The sequence below is a fragment of the Nicotiana sylvestris genome, chromosome 1 (assembly GCF_000393655.2).
Source record: "Nicotiana sylvestris chromosome 1, ASM39365v2, whole genome shotgun sequence".
NCBI lineage: Eukaryota > Viridiplantae > Streptophyta > Magnoliopsida > Solanales > Solanaceae > Nicotiana > Nicotiana sylvestris.
This window is the reverse complement of record NC_091057.1, coordinates 29918730-29932678: the sequence shown is the minus strand read 5'-3', so window position 1 is coordinate 29932678 and position 13949 is coordinate 29918730. Positions and strand designations below refer to the sequence as shown.

At 36.4% G+C, this 13949-nt stretch overlaps 1 pseudogene; it reads right to left on the bottom strand.

Moving 5' to 3' along the window:
• Nucleotides 1-3061: 3061 nt before the first annotated feature.
• LOC104227717 (uncharacterized) lies at nucleotides 3062-12563 on the bottom strand (annotated as a pseudogene).
• Between the last annotated feature and the right edge of the window lie 1386 nt (nucleotides 12564-13949).

Genomic DNA, 13949 nt, shown 5'->3' with positions numbered 1-13949 from the left:
TTTAGCGATTTGATCGCGCGAGCAAGTCCATATGATGTTTTTAGACTTGTATGCATGTTTGGTTTGGAACCTCGAGGGCTCGGGTGAGTTTTGAATAGGCCACGGGGTGTTTTACACTTAGAGAATTCTATTGTTTGATGTTGCAGGTGCACATGTGTCTTGTGCCTCGCGATTGCAAAGTGTAAATGGTCTGAGGAAGAAATTCCTTCTTCGCGAACGCGGAGGACTGGAAGTGAACACGAAACACTGGGGGTGGGACCCTTCGCGAACGCGCTCATCCTCCCGTGAACGCGATGGTCAAGGGACCTGGGGGAGGGGAGTCTTGTCCTTCTACGCGAACGCGACCACTGGGTTGCGCACACGATGACTTGGGGGGAATTTCCTTACGCAAATGCGTGGATGGACAACGCGAAGCCCTTAGGCCATTGTGTATCGCGATCGCGTCAGACCTCTCGCGAATGTGATGAAGGTCTGTCCAGTGAAATTAAAACAGAACCAGCACGGGAGTCTTCCACAATTTCATATTTTCTTCCATAGAAACCGACCTTGGGAGATTTTTGGAGAGGGATTTTAACACCAAATCATAGGTTTGTGTTCTTAAACTCATCTCTTTCATTTTACATCAATCAACACCCATTAGATTTCTAGGCCTAAATCTTGTTCTTTCATGGTAGAATTAGGGATTTTTGGGAAGAATTGGGGATTTTACAAAATTGAGAATTTAGACCTCGATTTGGGTCGGATTCCGAAACTAATTACACATTTGGGCTCGTGGGTGAATGGGTTTTGAACCTCGAGTTTTGACCAAGCGGGCCCGGGTTCAATTTTTGACTTTTTGGAAAAAATATTAGAAAACCTATAATTATGTATTGGAATTGATTTATTTAGCAATCATTGATGTTATAAAGTTAAATATGACTAGATACAAGTGAATTGGAGGTGAAATCTAAGGGGAAAGCGGTATTTGAGGCTTGAGTTTGGCCGTGGAATCAAGGTAATTGTTTGGCCTAACCTTAGCTTGAGGGATTAGGTGTTGTTGTCTTATTTGCTACGTGTTAGTGTTGAATATGACGTATAGGTGTAGTGACGAGTATCTATATGTTGGTGCCGAGCATGCCCTTGAGTCTTATATTGTGACTGTTGTGACTCTTATTATGTAATGTCCATGCTTAAATTGAATGTTATCCATGTTGAACAAGACTTATGATAATTTCTTGGTAATTGACCATTGTTGAGTATTGGCTCAAGTTGAGATTTATTTTGTGAAGTTAATTGTTGGACGTTATTGTTTTTACTGTTTGGGTGAGGAAAGAGTGATAAAACACGAAGGGTGATGCCGTGCACATTCATACTTATGCATATGATGAGGAAGAGTGATAAAGCACGAAAGGTGATGCCATGCACATTTACATTTATATTGATGCATATGGTAAGGAAGAGAGATAAAGCACGAAGGGTGATGCCGTGCACATTTCTATTATTGATTGCGTGGTGAGGATTGAGAGTAAAAGCACGAAGGGTGATGTCGTGCATTTTCTGTTTATTGTGCTCCTTTGCTGCTATCGGTTCAAGTGTTTTAACTGTTTAAATTCCTTACTGTTGTAATTCTTTATGGTGAAACCCCATAGTATATTGCCCCTTCCCGTACATTTCTGCTTGGTTTTTATTACTTGTTACTCTGTTATTATACTGATTAACTGCACATGTTTATGATGTTTGTCGTGTCTTAGACTCGTCATTACTTCGCCGAGGTTAGGCTCGACACTTACCAATACATGGGGGCGGTTGTACCGATACTGCACTTTGCACTTTTTGTGCAGATCTCGATGCCGGACCGTGTGAGTAGAGTTGGATGGTTGTCTTCAGTCCAATGGAGACCCGAGGTAGTCCTGCAGGCATCTGCAGGCCTTGGCGTCCCCTTCTATCATGTTTCTTTTCTGTTTTATCTATTTCCGAGACAGATGTGTATTTCTTTGTTCAGACCATTATTTGTAGTATTCGTAGACTGTCCGTGAGTAGTGACACCAGTTCTCGGTGGAGTTTTACTACGGTTTCGTTATTTGTATTAAGATAATCTGTTAAATTCTGTTCTTCCGCGTTTATTCCGCTGATCTATTTTTGTTAACTTGTAAGCTGTTAAAAGATAAAGGAAAAAGGTAAAATAATCAGTAACGTTGACTTGCCTAGCGGGTACAATATTAAGCACCATCATGGTCTCGACGATAGGAAATTCGAGTCGTGACAAGAAGTGATCAATTTACCAGAGAATTCCTATGTTGTTTTTTCCCTTCTCTAATTTTATTTCCACTCCTTGTGTCTTAATGTTATTGTTTAAATCTGAGTTTCCCTTCTTTTTTTTTTGGCGGTGGTATTCTATACACCTTTTTTTTTTGGCGGTGGTATTCTATACACCTCGACTATTTCAACATATACCTGCCTAATTTTCTAGCACATTTTTTTTTCTTCATTCCTTCCAACCAAACAGTATCGTAGTTTCTTTCCTTAAGCTTCACAACAATTGAATACTCAGTCAATTGCTGAGCTCTCCTTTCTTATTTAAATGAGGATAACAAGATCCTTGAATAACTTTGGAAAAATTACATGGTGAAACTAACTTATACACTATTTGTCGTACATAAATACACTTTGAAATAGTTACAACTCGTACCTACTATTTGCATTTTGTAGCAAAATTCTAACATACAATGTATACAGTGTATTGAGTCAAATACAATGATATGACAACTATATGTATCACTGTATTCCAATGTGTTGTATGCGTTGATACAACCATTTAGAGCGAATGAATACAAGTGATACAAGCTGATAATATTAATACAAGTGATGCAACTCGTATCTAGTTTATGTATTTTGTAGCAAAATCCTAACGATAAAAACAATATATACCGTGTATGAAGTCATATACAGTGATACGGTAACTATATATCGCTGTATATAGTTATCATTGTATTTCAGTGTATTGTATGCGTTGATATAGCCATTTAGAACGAATGAATACAAATTAAACAGTAGCTACAAATGATAATTAGGCAAACAATAATTACGTAAGGTAATTAAGCTCTAAACTGTAATGCTTTTATGAAAATTCCTCAATAACTTTTTATTAGTAGCTGAAAAAAGTCCAAAGAACACAGTACGAGAGAACGCAGAGGCATTTGCAAAGAAAAAGTTCGAATATTCCAAACAAAGAAACTCTAATAAGCTGAAGGCACTTCACTGTAAGGATCACCAAATGCTGCAATATTCCCTGGCCTTGAAAATACAATCTACAAGAATATTTGAAGCACCCTTTGAGTATTTACTTCTCAAATTAGGTAAGACAATTTCAAGATTTCTTGTAAAAATTTGAAAAAATGCATGTATTTAAATAATTAATAAATAAAATTGTATCCTTTCCAATTGCTTAAGTTTTTAAACGAAGTAGTTCACATAATTCGACATGGTATCATAATAAGTTTGAGTTTCACAGCCACCCTTCACAAGAAAAGAGAAGTTTTCCTGAAGAACGTGAAGAGTAATGTTGAAAGTACAATTAAGTTAATAAAATTATACCCTCTCTAATAACTAAGGGGTGGGGTCGTTTGGTAGGATGCATTAGATATAATTATGCATGCATTAGCTTTGTGTATTAATAATACCTTATTTTGTGTATTAGTTATGCAAGCATTAGTTATACACCATATTTGGTATTATCCTATGCATAACTAATGCATAGGAAACCATGGTATTAACAATAAAATGGGTTTTAATGTATGCATTAGCTTAGTTAAAAACAAAATTGCCCTTCAAAATTTATGCTTCATTAAACTATGTTATTATATTAATGCAAGTTTGATGTAAATTTTGATACTGAAATTGCTCCCGCTATTTATATCTATACTCCGCCAATTTCTTCATTGTAAATTTATAAATCTGTACTCTACTACTACTACCTACTGGAATGCACTTGTAATCAACTCATTTCCTTTTATTTTTTTAATTCAAACTTTCTTTGCCTAATGATCCAAGAAAGTGAGAAATAAAATTATATCCCTAGTAGATAAATAAGTACTTAGCATATTTCCTTTTTTATAAATAAATATTCAGTTCTACACTACAATATAGGTAGACAAATCAAATAATTTTTTTTAAACCATTTTTCATATAAAAATATTCCTCAACATATGTTTCTTTTAAAAAGATAAAGTAATGGACTGGTTATGAAGGTATTTTTGTAAACAACCAATTCTTTTAGAAATTGTAAGATGATTTAATAAATCAAACAAAACAATGGATAAGAAATATGTCAGCATTACTAATACACTCTATTCAACATTATTCTTATGCACCCTACCAAACGACTCCTAAGTACCATCCACGTACCGCACCTCCTGCTTTCCACTATGATTATATGTCATGCACATTTATTTTTCGAACATTGGCAAGATTATGTCATCAACAATTATGTTCAAATTAACAAAAGGAAATTAAATTACTTGAGAAGTGGTTTTACCCTATAAAATTTCAAAGATTTATCACCATACCTGATAATTTCCTATTGCGCGCGTTTTGAATCCAGCAGCACAGTAGTCAAAGTAGTACTCCCATGTCCTGATGAACTTGTCATCGAATCCCAAAACACGAATTTGGCTAGTGATAAAGTTATCAATGGTCAAGTATAAACATTCAGAACTGATCAAGCTACGGATAGTTCATGAAAGAAACGGTTTTAACTCAGCGTAGAAGATTGTAAACTTATTTTGATCTTGTTACCTTTGATTTTCCAGGAAGTTTTCCCGCCAACATCTCAGTGTCTGATAGAAGTGAATTCCTATCTCTTCCAGGTGCATTACACTGCATTTATATCATTTATCAAATGCTACGACACATGCTTATGAAAAACTGACAAGGACGTTAGTGCAAAATCACAAAATGAACTCTTTCTTACCATAGTCTGGATGCAGAAGCCATGGCTGATGTTACTCGATTTAGTGCAGGCAAGCATCCACCTGGGAATATATACTCTTTTATGAAGCCTATGCTATGCCTGTATTCGTCATACCTCTCATCTGGCACAGAAGTGAACTAAGGAAAGCCAACGCTTGTGAAAAGCAGCATAAAGAAACAAGAGCGACAGAACAGTGAAGGAAATTGAAGCGAAAGTGAACAAAGTGGACTGTGTTAAGGGATCACTTTAATTCATTACCTGCAGAACTAGAAGCCCATCTTCTGCCAATGCAGACTCGCAGCAAGTAAAGAATTCATCCATAAACTCATGACCAACATGTTCTATCATTTCGCTGAAAATGAAATTATTCAATTGTAACACTAGCTCGACATATAGTGAGTAATACAACATGTCAAGATGTAGAGAATAAAAGCTCACATTGATACAATCCTGTGATATTTGCCCTTATTTGGCATTTGACGATAGTCACATAGGAGAAGCGTAATACGATCCTGTGAAAAAATTTCATTGAATTGAATATAAATAGATAACCCTAGCTTTAAAGTTGCTCGGATTTGGCTTGCAAGTGCTAAGCAGATCATGTTCTCATGTTAATCTTATAAAGACAAATGTGCGAATGCAACATACAAAGAAGCATTTTAGTTAATTTTGTGCCATAACTTCTCTGTGACCTATGTTGCTTGGACTCTCCCAAAATATTGCCGGGTGCGTGTCGGTCACCAAAAAATAGTGTATTTTTAGACGACCCGACACGGGTGCAGCAGCATTCCGGAGAGTCCTGCAACATAGCCTGTGACTAGCTTGTTCAGGAGCTCTTACTGTTCAGAAAGCAAGAAAATGGAAGAAGGTTTAGTCATGAATTGCAATCTCCTAGTTGCTTTATCATTTTCCTCAGCTTATAGCAATTATATTTGTAGCGTAGGCTAAGCCATCAATAAGAGAAGGGGGCATTAAGGCTATTATACAATCTAAATTGGATGGTTTCCTTCTTTGCTGTGCCTGTCCATATATAGAGGAAAATTTCCTGAACCACTGTATATCCGTGATCTGTCTCAGTTATTTCTATACATCAGTTTTGAACTGGTCATTGCACATCTTCAATTCTCCAGTTACAGATTTCAAAAAACTTCTTCAAAGATTTCCGGGAAATCCTCATCAAATGTTCTTAAAACGGGCAGCAACAAGAATGAAATGTTAGTGATCTAGACGGATGAGAATGAAATTCCAAACTCAAAACTTTTGAGCTTCAACATAGTAAGTACAATCTATACCTGAAGGCCTGCTTGCTTAACTAACACCTGTGCATACTCCAGTTGCTGCTCGGAGAGAGTTATACCAGTATATTTACACCCTGTTTGCTTGACAACTTCCACAGCAAAACTTCCCCAACCAAATCCTATCTCTAAAATGTGATGTTCCTTGCTAATTTTTGCCTAAATAGAATAGAAGCAGAATCAAATTATGCTTGAAATCTAAGCTGAAATGAGAGAGCTTTTTACATGGTTGATGACTTACCTTTTTAATGAGAACAGAAATCTTTCTCAGCTATGCATCTTTTAGGTCTTCATCCTCACTCTAGAAAAATTATGAAAGAACAGGAAATGTAGCTTAACATACGAGGAGAAAAAAAAGTGGCAAACATTTAAGAATTTGAGAGCTAACCTTGAATATTGCACATGAGTATGTCATTGTCTCATCCAGAAAGAGTGAGAAGAGTTCATTACTCTGAACAAACATCAATAAAACAATGCTTATCATCTACACAATAGCAGCCCATATTAGACAAGAAAATTACAGGAATCTATTGCAACTGGCAAAGAATACATGCAGGATTGAGTACTTCAATTTCACTACTGACGGGAGATATTCCGACGAGCCTGAGTCAGGGTGTTTTGATTCAAAACATGTCGAATGAAATACTTTGCAGATGGCAGTGCTGCTGTAAAAAGGAATGGTGTCCACCAGCCTCTAGAGCCATGCAAAGTGATGAAAAACTTTAACATATGAACAGAAGTTTATGTTTCTTTATTTCAAGTTGAGGACAAACTATTTACCTTTCCTTGCTAGAACTTGTAACAGACGTTTTCAAATCACTGTTGGCAACAAATATCTGTAAAAGAATTCAGGAAGCTAAGTACCAAACAAATGCTATTTACAAAGAATCTAGCTATTTCCTCACCATGATAAGATTAAGAAGACCTTCATTCTTGTCGACAAAAAAGAAATCCCCATGAATAAAAGCATCAGCAAGGCCTATTTCAGCTTCAGTTGCAATCTATATCACAGAATTTGTCAAGATTTGGATTCTGTTTGGGTTTATCGCTTGATAACGTGAAGGGGAGAAAAGAGAATTTCAATTTACCTTCCAGTAAAACTGTGGACTATGAATTCTAAGAGAAACTTTCAGAGAGCATTTCCTCTCTGTTCCTTGGAAGGTGAAAACTGTACCTCCTTCTTCAAAGAAGCTGTATATCGCAAAATATAAAGTAATTATCCAGATATCTTTAATATTTAGAAGAAACAACTACTACAACTACTAAGACTCAGTCTCAAACAAAGATGGGGTCGGCGATATGACTCCTCACTTCTTGCTCAACTCATATCGGCATCATGCCAAAATAAAATAAGAGTTACAGGGAAAATATATAAATATAATATATATGTAAAACTTAATTTGAGTTATCTGACGGAGTTAGGAGCTTCTCATGCGAGATCGTTATCTCAAACGAGCATTTTCTTGAATAATTGTTTGCCTCCATTGAGCCCTGTTCCTGCTAGCGAGTCATTGATGGCGTCGGCTAACTCTAGCTCGAAGAACACATCCATAGAGGAAGTAGATGTGAATTCTCAAGGTCCAAAAGTTGTGTCTAACTTTATGAGGGAAAATGCATTTCGATGGTCTTCCTCCTTGGGAAGGGCACCCTGTAGGATTCTCAGCTATGATTCTTGTTGGATAGCCATTTCAGCAAATATATTGTATTTAAATAGGTCTAGAAGCTCATGTGGACAGCCTTTAGTTTTGAGGGTAAGTGTGGGCCCATTTTTAGACGGCAAGGAACTTTTTGATACAAAAACAAATGGAGGGCAAAAGTGCTCTTTTTAGACGGCAAAACTTTTTGACCCTTTTCCGAATAAGAAATAGGATAGATGGAAATAAACAAGTTGTTAGATATGGGATTAAAGCAATACAAGGGGAAACTATCAGCACTCACATTATGCATCCCGTTTTAATGAAACTTCTGAAAAATCTAGTAACGACGAGGCATGCTCCTGTTTCAGGCCAGGTTGGTACCATGTGCTTGGGGTTGTCCAGAATACTACAATTCCTTCTAAGCATGAGATCTGCAGCAGCCACACCCGCCTGAGGAGAAGCAAACGTAGATAATCATCCACATGACATCAGAGGGTCAACAAAAGCAGGAAAATACTCCAAATTGTTTTCAGATTAAGGTGATAATTACAGTTAAAATCTGTTGAGCTTGTTATTAGTAGAAGTAGTACTACCTTTAGTCCATCCTCATGGAAGCCATAGCCTGAAAGTATTGCAATAAATATACATCAACAAGTGGTGAAACGCAAAGCGGAAAATAAAGTTTGTCCTCCAAAGGGAAGAAAGGACTAAAGACAGAACAACTCAAGCTACAATCTTTACCGGTAGCTTTCCAAATAAAGGAAATGAATTAAACCAAGACACGAGGTTTTTGAGCTCACTCGCAGGCATCAAGTTGAAACGGAAAGAAAAAAGAAAGTGAATGAAGCTCTCTTTGCGAAGACAGCTTGGCGGCTTGTTTAGTACCCTCAGTCTCGATGGCCCGGGGCTATTTCATCTAAATAGAAACGCAGTCATCTTATCCGCCGAGAGTCGGAATAAAACAGATTCAAATTTATAAGATGCAAGTTCCAAGGACTAACGGAGAGAACTATAAAAAGTCCGGAGAAAGAAACTAAATTGTTTCATAAACTGGGTTCTGCAAGTGATTTAAAAGATAATAGCGAGTGGTGCAATTCTTCAGGTTTCAGTTAAAGGAACTGGTTTTCTAAATGAAAATAGTTGAATGCCAGCAGCAGACTAAGCACGATTGCAGGTTACAAAGGAACATCTATCTTGAAACAGCAGTCCATGCTCTGCATAAAAGGAGATTCATACCTTGATATGCTCCACAAAACCATATTCCTCTCTTCCCTTGGATTTGATCTAGCTCACGTGAAGCTTTTGATGCAGCAACTGAGGGGACTAGGTGGCCTGTTGTCCACTTAAGCAATGTATGCTCTGGTGTGTGAGGAGGATCAGTGGTTACGAGATAAGGCAGCTTTGAGTCACCAAGATTCTGTAAGTTTAGACAGCTCATAAAATAAGAGGGTAGTTACTAAAGAGAAGACTCTCCACTGAAGAACATTATCATCTAATTTCAATATAAGGTCATAAATGGCTGTATTGCATAACACACCTGGATTACATTGAGCCAATATGTCATGCATCCTCTATTATTTGTAGTTCCAAGAAAGTTCAAAGCACTCCATGCTGCTGGGTCGCGAGGCAGGAATGTTTTGTCACGATGAAGGAAAATATCGCTGTCATTGCAGCAAGAGAAATAAGTTAAAACGAATTTGTCAAGAAGATGTACCTCTTCAACATGACATTCTGCCCTTTTAAGCTGTGCTCATGGTAGAATTTTAGAGGCGGAATTACTAACTATATTAATCTTAGTTCAGAAATCTAGCAGGTTGTAGCTGTTAATTGACTATAACCAGCCACAATTAGAACATGCATTTTAACTGAATTTCACTAAAGCACAAAATAGAGCTCCTCTGGTAATAGAAAATACAAATGCGAACATGGCCATGCATTTATTACCTTTTTTAGAGGAAGATAAACCACATTAGCGATGTAAGTTTATGCATGAATTTTCCGGAAAAACTTAACTAAAATTAAAGAGAAAAGCAAGTTCAAGGTTTCAAATAAAGGAGCCGGAAGTACCTATAGATATACTGGAAAGCACCCATAATTCTTGTTTCATCGCATGTTGCCTCTTTGCCTAACATTCTCAGAGTATCCGGAGCATGTGCAGCCATTATGCATCCATCATATACTTCTTTGGCACCATCATTGCAAGCTATGGTACAACCTGCAAGGGTTCTTCCTTTCACAGTTAGAATCACGAGTAGTTCGTAGCTCTATGTGAGGGTAACATACATCTGACTGAAGCTTTTTCCCTAGATAAGCACCAAATTAATTCTATCTAGATCACTATCTCTTGAAAAAATATCATAAAATGCATATAAACTAAGTAACACATGTTCTTTACAAATCAACAAGCTAAAAGCCAACATAACTTAGTCAACATAATGATTTTTTATCTTCAGTCAGATCCACTAATGTCTTTTTATTCTCTAGTTAGCCTTCCTATCCCCCCCCCCCGGGCCAACAACCCCACTTTTATACTTGTGGTCAAATAGGGAAGATATGGTAGTAAAATAGAGGGAAAATGAAATTGCAGATTAGGAATCCTATCAAAAGAAACAAGAAAGTAAAGACGAAAACACTAATAAATATGCACCCAAGGGTATGGCCTACTGATCAATGAGGTGGGTGCAAAAATTGAAGACCAGGGAACACTAGGTGATTTCTTCCCATTTGCCTAAGCCTTAATGGATAGAGTTACCCGTTATCTACACCGGTGGGAGCTAGCAAGTACCCAGTGGAATAGTTGACGTGTGCATAAACAGGCGCTAACACCAATGTTGTAAAAAAAATACTTATGGATATCAATGAAAACCTATCTTCCTCATTTCTAGTTTCGCCTTTATAAAGGACCATTTTAAACACATAAAGTGATAGGGTCTTTTCATTAAATAAATTTCCATTAGGTAATAACCTATCCATTTTCCAACAGATATATGCCCATCTACTATTATGATAAAATAATCAGCACGATGAACTCTTGAAACAAGCCAAAAATAAAACCAAACTAGACCTTCTTCATCTGTCGATACAGAATTTACTTCACAACCACTTCTTATTTGGCAGCCTCTCTTCTCCAGCTCCTCCTTAACCTACATTCAATGTCCCCATCAAATACTCTCAAGGATGACACATGCTTAACATATCATGCAAGAAAGTGAAAATTGGTAATTGCCTGAAATTTTCCTCAGGGAAATAGTAAAAACTTTGTGGTATCTATGAATAAAAATTCACCTTGTTTACAGATGTATGTGATCCCCATCTTACAGTGAGCAACTGAGAGAGACCAAAGAGCTTTAAATAAAGAACAAAAGCACCCTTAGGCACAAGTATAATAAAATGATATATGTAAGCATTCAAATTCAGTCTCTTGCATTTAACAATGGGTATAATCTACACACAAAGTACGCTAATTGAACAGTTGATGAGTGGAAGAACCTGAAGAAGATGGTGGTCGCGGAAGAATGAAAGAATAGAATAAGCAGAAAAGCCCATTACTCCTTCTAAGGGACAGGACCAGATTGAAGAACATATTGGAATCTGTGAATCATATGAGTAAATTGCTTATAGTAAGGACAATTTGTTGAGTGAACAAAAAGCGTATTGCACCTATCAAATCAATAACTACGACAATCGCACTGTCACCACTCACCAGATAAGCCTTCAGAAATAACTCCGAACAGCCATTTGACTTAATAAATTGCCTTATTGTTTCATCGCGACCAATGTCAGGATTGTTGTCGAGTGCTTCAAGGTAACTGCAATGCGATCAGAAACGCATTCGTGATGAAATACACTTCATTGGAGATAGCTCTTTCCTTGACACATATATAAAGAAAGCATACAAAACAGAACGATCTAGTCCATTTTAATCAAATGCATGAACAAAGAAGACTCTGTGCTCTAAATTTCTAATGGGATGAGTAAATCAACAAATTGCTCAAATAAGAAGGCATATTTAAAGACAAATAAGTTATTGGTACCTTATGACATCCTGCTTGAACTTGATAATTTCTCTAATCATTTGCCAAAAATATGGATTCAAGACATTCTTCTTCTGTGCAAACAAACTAGAGATTCCATTTCGGGTACCCCATTCGCAACCACGGCCTTGGTCTAAGCTCACTGAAAATGACATATCAGAGATCTCCATATCAACTCCGAGGAACTCAAAAAATTCCATCATATTTGGATAAGTTACCTGTCAATTACACCATTTCAGCATTAACATGTCGAATTCATGAGCCCGCCCTTTAGTGCAGGGGCGAATGTAGATCATCTGAACCAATAACTTTCGATGCAAAACATAAATTTGTGTACAAAAATTCATTAAATAGCAACAAATGGTAATTTTGAACCCATAAATTTAAAGACATAATGGGTTGATAAAACCCATAAAATTTAAATCCCGAACCAGCCTCTCCTTAAGTGCCCTAACTTTCCCAAGCAAGTTTCACCCGAAAAGTTCATTTGCAATGTATGTTTATACCTCCTGTTTCTTACAATAAAATTATGTATCAGTTTTTAAAATCCACTAGTAATTCCTCATTGGCTAAATACCTAGATAACCCCTTAAACTTAACATAATTTGTCAGTTAGCTACTCAAACATAATTAGTGACGATATAAAACACTTCAGTTCGTCAGGTATGTCTTTTGAAAGGTTATAATTTGATGGTGAAGTTGGGCAGCGGACGTGTCTGTTTTGTGCACTAGTGTGAGAGACACGAAGAAGAAAACCCGTTTGACCCGCGCAACTCAATAACCCGCCCAAGGTTGGGGAAATTCAAAAATAGCCAAATTTATAAATGGTAATTGAAAAATAATCACAGTTTCAAAAGTAATCGAAATTTAATTATTTTTCATATAAAAATAAATCTGAACGAACATACTATTCTAAATCCGAAAAATATTTCAGCATAATATATTGAAGTTCCAGCATAATATACTAGTCCAGTATAATATGGTGGAAGTTCATACACAAGTGCTCCAATCTCCAGTATATTATGTTGTAACTTTCTGTATGCTGGAGTTTCAGTATAATATATTGGAAGTTCATACATAGATGCATCAATCAGTATATTATGCTGGAACTTTCTATGTTGCAGCAAAATAATGACTATTTTTCAATGACTTTGCAAATGCTGGCTATTTTTCAATTACCAATCTGAAAACTGGCTAGTCTATGCTATTTTCACGTTAATAACCCGCTCATTTGTTGAACTCGGTCTATGTTGACCCAGTTCATCTCAACCCATTTAAAATTGGCTAATATTTAGCCCAAATTGATCCATGAGTAATTTTACTAAAATATCTTTAAAATAATTCTTTTAATGTTTGATTTGTTACTCCTATATGACTATAACAAAAGAAAAAAAGTTTTATTTGATAATTAAATAATCATAAGAAAACAACACACATTAATTAAAGTTTGGTAAGAGTTGGGCGGGTTGGGCTATGACCCAGATTTTAGCTCATCTTGACACAGCCCATCTCAGCCCAATGACCCGCCCACTTATTGACTCCCCCATTTTGATCCCTCAAAATCAATCTAACCCGCCTATTTGACACCTTTAGTAAAAGCTTTTGTATGGTTTTTGGTCTGTGTTGTTATAAGAGCTTCTTTTAGAGATAAAATAGATAAAATAAAAAATTTAAAGTAAAGTTATTTTTAAATATAAAAATATATTATTTATTATTAAACGAACTGATAAAAAAAACATGCCCAAATGGAAAGAAAAGGAGTAATAAGCAACGGGCGGTGTGCCACGTAGGACTGTGTTCAAAAGACACTTACACGTAAGCATGTGCACGGATCGGATCGGATCGGATTTAGCACATTTTGGAATCAAATTTCGGATTTCGGATTCTAGAAAATGCAATCCGAATTCGATCCGAATTATATCGGATTGGATTGAATTTTAAAGTTGGGATCGGATCGGATTTAGGATATTATTATGCCTCAAAGTTGCAAACTAATATGTATATTTTCTTTGTAAAAGAGGTAATACATTAACAA